The sequence below is a fragment of the Triticum dicoccoides genome, chromosome 6A (assembly GCF_002162155.2).
Source record: "Triticum dicoccoides isolate Atlit2015 ecotype Zavitan chromosome 6A, WEW_v2.0, whole genome shotgun sequence".
NCBI lineage: Eukaryota > Viridiplantae > Streptophyta > Magnoliopsida > Poales > Poaceae > Triticum > Triticum dicoccoides.
The window spans coordinates 174,201,703-174,207,702 of NC_041390.1; the positions used below are offsets into that span (position 1 = coordinate 174,201,703).

General features: G+C 48.6%; 1 pseudogene; it reads right to left on the minus strand.

Moving 5' to 3' along the window:
* Positions 1 to 2,794: 2,794 nt before the first annotated feature.
* LOC119315779 overlaps positions 2,795 to 6,000 on the minus strand; it is a 6,156-nt pseudogene continuing 2,950 nt past the window's right edge.

The following is a 6,000-nucleotide window of genomic DNA, read 5'->3' on the forward strand; positions in this document are numbered from 1 at the left end:
GGAGGCCGTGTCGTCGTCGTCGTCTGGCGTCAGGTCGAGGAGGAAGATGCGCTGGCAGACGCGGTTGTGGCCCCTGCCAAACTTCTCATTACAATTGAAGCATAGGCCCAGGCGACGGTGTTCCTCCATCTCTGTCTGTGACAGGCGTTTGATTGGGCGCCCTTCCGGCAGACTAGGAGCAGGGGGTGCGGCTGGTAGAGCCGGTGCGGGGGGCGCGAGGCGTGGTACGGGCGCCGGCAGGATGCCCTTCTGCTGAAAACGCACCGGTGGCGCGGAGGTGAGCGCGCACTGGTCGCGCAGCTCCAACTTGCGGGCGAGGCTCATGGCGACGGCGAGGGACTGCGGGTTGTGGATTTCCACGTCGAGGCTGAGGTTTGGCTGGAGTCCCGCGGTGAAGATCTGAACCTTCTGTGTCTCTGATAAGATGCCTGCCCGGGGCAGGAGCGCCTCAAACCGCTCCTGGAAGTCGACTACGGATGTTGTGCGCTTGCACGCCATTAGTTCGCCCAACGGGTTAGCGCGTAGAGGTGGCCCGAAGCGGAGGTTGAGCAGCTCGGAGAAGCGGCGCCACGGCGGAGTGCCCTCGTCACGCTGGACCTGCATGTACCACAGCTGGGCAGAACCCTCAAGGTTGTAGGACGCTATCCAGACTTTTTCCTCCTCGGCGATCCGTTGTTGATGGAAGAAGGACTCGCATCTGTTGAGGAAAGCGAGCGGATCTGACTTGCCGTCGAACTTGGGGAAGTCCATCTTCTGGAACCGGGGCGGGCGATCATTGTGGTGCTGCCCATCATGGGCGCCGGCAGCGCTCGACGAGGAGGTGGACTTGTCCTTCTAGAGCGCGGCGACGGACGTCTGCAGGGACGCCACCGTTGCAGTCAAGGCCTCGATCATCGTGGCCAGATCAGCGGTGGTTGGTTCTGCCATGCCGGAAGTGACCGAGGCGGCGGCTGATGGTGGCGATGGAGGTGTGCTTGGCACGGACGCAGGGGTGGCGGCGGGCTGCGGATGGAGCGCGGACGAGGAAGAGGATCGCCTGAAACCTGATACCAAGTTGTCAAGGACCTCGGTGCCCAAGACAGCAAGACCTCGACTACGTAGTTCGTAGTCTCGGTTGATAGGAGCGCTAGAGTTTTTGCCTAACTGCTCAATGATGCAGGAGAAGAGATTAGGAGTAGAGGAGGAGGTAGGAGATAATGATTTATTGCGTGCGTCCAAGGGTGCAGATTACAGGATATATAAAGGCCTTATGGGCTTCTAACAAATTAGGAAACTAACTACTCCTGGACTCCTAACAAACTAGGAAACTAACTACTCCTGGACTCTAGGAACCAACGTAGGATCAGGACTCCTTGTCCCGATCATGCCTCGCCAGCTGTGGCCGTCGGCTGCTGCCCCTGGGCGCGCGACCCGCGCCTGTACGCAGCGCCCCACGTGACACATATAAGGCCTCAAAAGGAGTCTCTTGGAGAGACGAATGAAAAGAACTGTTGTACAGTATTCAGCCATGGGTAAATGCTGAACCCGTTTCTTCGAATCAGTAGAAACCAGGCAGCAAAGGTAATTTCAATACACTCGTTCACATGTTCAAGTTGCAAGATCAGTCTGACAATGTCGCATTCTCCATTGGAGATGCATTTTGATGTATGAGTTCCATATCAAGAAAGACTTTTTCCAAAGATGTTTCCAGCTAATTAAAACAAGTCAAAACTGGAACAAAACCATATAAGCCAAAGCTTACCTGCATCATAAACCAAGATTCATTTTTTTAAAGAAAAGCCAACAAAGTGTAGACCAGCATCTCAATCAAATAGTTTCAGAATAGAAGCCAAACAACCATAAGGATCAGCCAATAGATACTTAAGAAATGGACCTCAATCAACAAACAAGATTTGAAATCATTTGTGTGAAGCTTTCACTGATTAGTACTCGAGCCCACACAGACCCAAAAATAAAATAAAATAAAGAGGCTTCATGTTGTGCTCCAGCTAAGCATTACAAATTCAACTGATCTAAGTCCAATTGTTAAGCCAAAATCATTCAAGGAAAAGAAGTCATCCAATTTTAGCAAAAGAACCAATATTAAAGCACCGTGTCACATGCTGAGTATCAAGGCACAATGAACATAAATCTGTTCTTAACAGTTCAAGATGGAAAAAGAAGGACAGCAAGAGCTTGAATAGCGAAAACAAACTGCTAACCATCGACAGGGAAAATGCTCTCAGGTTATTATTATACTCCCTCTTCTAGTTCTGGAAAAGTTATTGGTTTAGGCATGGGTTTAATTAACTTTTTCCAAACTTTGACTCACTATATTTCATAATATTTTTGGATTGGAAATGTGCAAACAATGTGTAGGTTTATCTCATAAAGTACTTTCAAAAAAATATTGTCTCGAAGAACTTTACAGTAATGATGTATAATAAAAATAAAGGTTATCTCTCATAAAGTATTTTAAAGAAGTACGTATAGATTTGAAGAGTTTTATAGTTAACGAAAATAAGCAGTAAAAGTTGCATTATGGGGGCTTCTTCAGAACTAGACTAGAGGGAGTATGTTCATCATTGAGCAACACACACATATTGTGGTGCTTCCCGATCAACCTAAAGCCTATTTTTATTCACACAAAAAAACTAAAGCCTATTTAAAAGGTGTATACCATCCAATTTAAGAGATAATTTTTAATTCTGGAAAACTTAATGGTTTTGATTTACGTTTTATTAGTGTAAATAAACAGAAATTACTATGTAAAAGAGGGGGAGAGGTGGTAGATCTTACCATTGTGTGTTACCTGATCTGACTGGAGCTAATGAGGGTTCCCAAATCCGACACCGAACCATCTTGCAGTTAACAGCTGAAGGATATTGTCTTTAACCTTGCAGTATCTTTGGGCCCAGCCTTTTGGTTCGGTGTCATCAACTCCTAAGCCAGGAGCCCGGTCCTTTGAGTCGAGGTTGATCGGATCTTTCCAATCAGCCACATAAGCGGACACGCGCCTCTTGAACTTGACTTTGAACTCCGACCAAGCTTGGTATTTGTAGTGGTTAACACGTGCGAACGCGGTCCAGATGTGTAACGCCCCGAGACCGATGTGCCAGGTGTCCGTCAGTTATTCGTTGTTGTTGTCATGTCATTTTCTTATGTGTTGCATCTTATCATGTCATCATGTGCATTGCATCATCATTTTTTGAAACTTATTTTCGCCCGGGTTCTTCCAATTTCTTCTGTTGTCCGTTCTGAGCCCAGACATACTTGCACGCGCCCGCGGCACGTCCGAAATATTATTTTATAAGTGGTCAGAAAATGTTTTCGGAATGGGATGAGAGTTGACGTGTGGTCTTATTATAGTGTAGATAGACCGCCTGTCAAGTTTCACCGCATTCGGAGTTTGTTTGACGCCCCAACGGATAACTATAGCGGCAATAAGCCGGTCTAACATCGGACGTTTTCGATCTCCGAAAACAGTCGCCGGGCCTCTCTCTCTTCTCTTCTCTCAGCCTGAGGCCTTCTGCACAGTCCACTACCTACCGTCGGGCCTAGCCTAAGCTCTCTCATCAGCCCGCGGCCTTCCTCGCGCGCGCGCCCGAAAAGTTGTCTCGTACCCGACCCGGACAGTCGTCACCGTTGGTTCCGGATCATCCCAAAACATCTCTAAAATATCTTCGGTTATTTGTTTGGTCCATCTAACCTATTTTATCTCGATCATCCAATTTTAATCGGATGATCCAAACTCCCCTCTTCTCTATATATAGTCCAACCTCATGCCTATTTTGGACTAAACCTAGCACTAGCCCTCCATTCCCGTGCAGCCGCCGCCGCCCCTTGTTTTCCGCACCTGGCCAGCCCACAGCCGCCACCTCGCACCACCAGATCCACCATACCACAGCCAACTAACTTGTTGCAGCTCCCCACCGTTGATCTGGAGCGTCAGATTCAGATCGAACGGCCCCCGTCGCCCCAGTTCATCCCGCAGAGGCTCTGGATCCAGCAGCCCCGTGCAACGCTGCAAGGCCCGAGCGCCTCGTCTCCTCCCGTGCCTCCGTCCAGGACGGATCGGGAGCAGCACCTCCCTACGCCAGCTCGCCGGAGCAGAGCACCTATCTACCTCGCGCCCCTCCTCTTTTCCTTTCCCCGTTGCGGTCTCCTTCCTCTCACGTCTCCCTCTCTCCCGTTCTACAGGAGCCACCGCTGCCAGGGAACCCCGCCATGGATGCCCGTCGAGCCGCCCCTAAGCTTCGTCCGCACCGCCATTTCCTGGATCCGCCCGTCTTCGCTGTCTCCGGCGCTGCCGGAGCCCCAAGACCCCTCCGCCAAGACCCGTCGTGGCCGCTGTCGTGCCCCGCCGCCGCTTCCTGGTTTGAGTGCCCGTGCGAGGAGACGACCAGGAGCAAGCCTAGCGCCCGTGTTGACCGCTCCACCACGTCGGCCCAGCGTCTCCAGCGAGGCCCAGCTGCGTGACCTACCGGCCTCCCTCCTCTACCGAGTGGGCCGAGGCCCATGGTGAGGCCAGCTGCGCGCCTAAGTCGGCCTGCCCGTGAGGCCGTCGCCAACCTCCCTCACTAACTGGGCTTGGCCCATGGTAAGCGCCCAGTCCGCCCAGTTTCAGCCTGCTGTGTTTTTTTTCAGATCTGGGAATTTAGCTGTTATTCCAGAGAAAGCAGTTTTACAGAAAAGCCCTTCAAGTTCATGCACTTAATAACTAATTAATCATGCACCAGATTAAAATGATCTCTATATGTAATATGTCTAGAATTTTGTCTAGTTTAATAATATGCAACTTTCACCCATGTTTAAGATGTTTAAAATGATGTTTGTTTAATTTGTCCCTATGCCATGTTAAAATGATTTAATTCATAACTATTTAACCGTAGCTCCAAACCTAACAAACTTTATATGCATTTGGGGTAGAAAATGCCTAGTTTAACATGGTGTACTTGTTTTGCATGTTTATTAACTCTAAAATTATGTTTAGGGCAGAACAGTACCAAACCTAATATATGCATATGGGGATTTACCGGAATTGTTGTTCATTGCTTCCGGCCTCATTTAACCTTGACTAGATAGGTAGTTTTACTTTGCTTCACCCTCTTGCCATGTTTGACAACATTTAATATTGTTGGGTACATAACCGAGAGGGAACTAAATAATTGATGTGGTGTTCCGTCAATATGCAACCCGTTCCATATTTGCTCCACTTAATTTGTAGGATTGCTTGTGCACTTTGCCATGCCATGCCTCTTTAAACCGGACATGCATCATACTTGATTGCGCATCGTGCCATGATTATGTGATGGTTGTTTTACTATATTGTTTGCTTTCTTTCCGGTGTTGCTTCTTTGGGTTGGTTCCGATAACGTCGCGTTTGTGAGGACCCGTTCGCCTACGTATGTTTGTTTTCTTCATGGACTCGTTCTTCTTCCTTGCGGGATTTCAGGCAAGATGATCATACCCTCGAAATCACTTCTATCTTTGCTTGCTTAGTTGCTAGCTCTTTTGCTATGCCTATGCTGCGATACCTACCACTTGCTTATCATGCCTCCCATATTGTTGAACCAAGCCTCTAACCCACCTTGTCCTAACAAACCGTTGTTTGGCTATGTTACCGCTTTGCTCAGCCCCTCTTATAGCGTTGTTAGTTGCAGGTCAAGATTGAAGTTTGTTCCTTGTTGGAACATGGAGATGTTGTTCCTTGTTGGAACATGTTTACCTGTTGGGATATCATAATATATCTTATTTAATTAATGCATCTATATACTTGGTAAAGGGTGGAAGGCTCGGCCTTATGCCTGGCGTTTTGTTCCACTCTTGCCGCCTTAGTTTCCGTCATATCGGTGTTATGTTCCCGGATTTTGCGTTCCTTACGCGGTTGGGTAATAATGGGAACCCCTTGACAGTTCGCCTTGAATAAAACTCCTCCAACAATGCCCAACCTTGGTTTTACCATTTGCACTAACAACCTACCACCTTTCCTTGGGTTCTGCAGACTCAAGGGTCATCTTT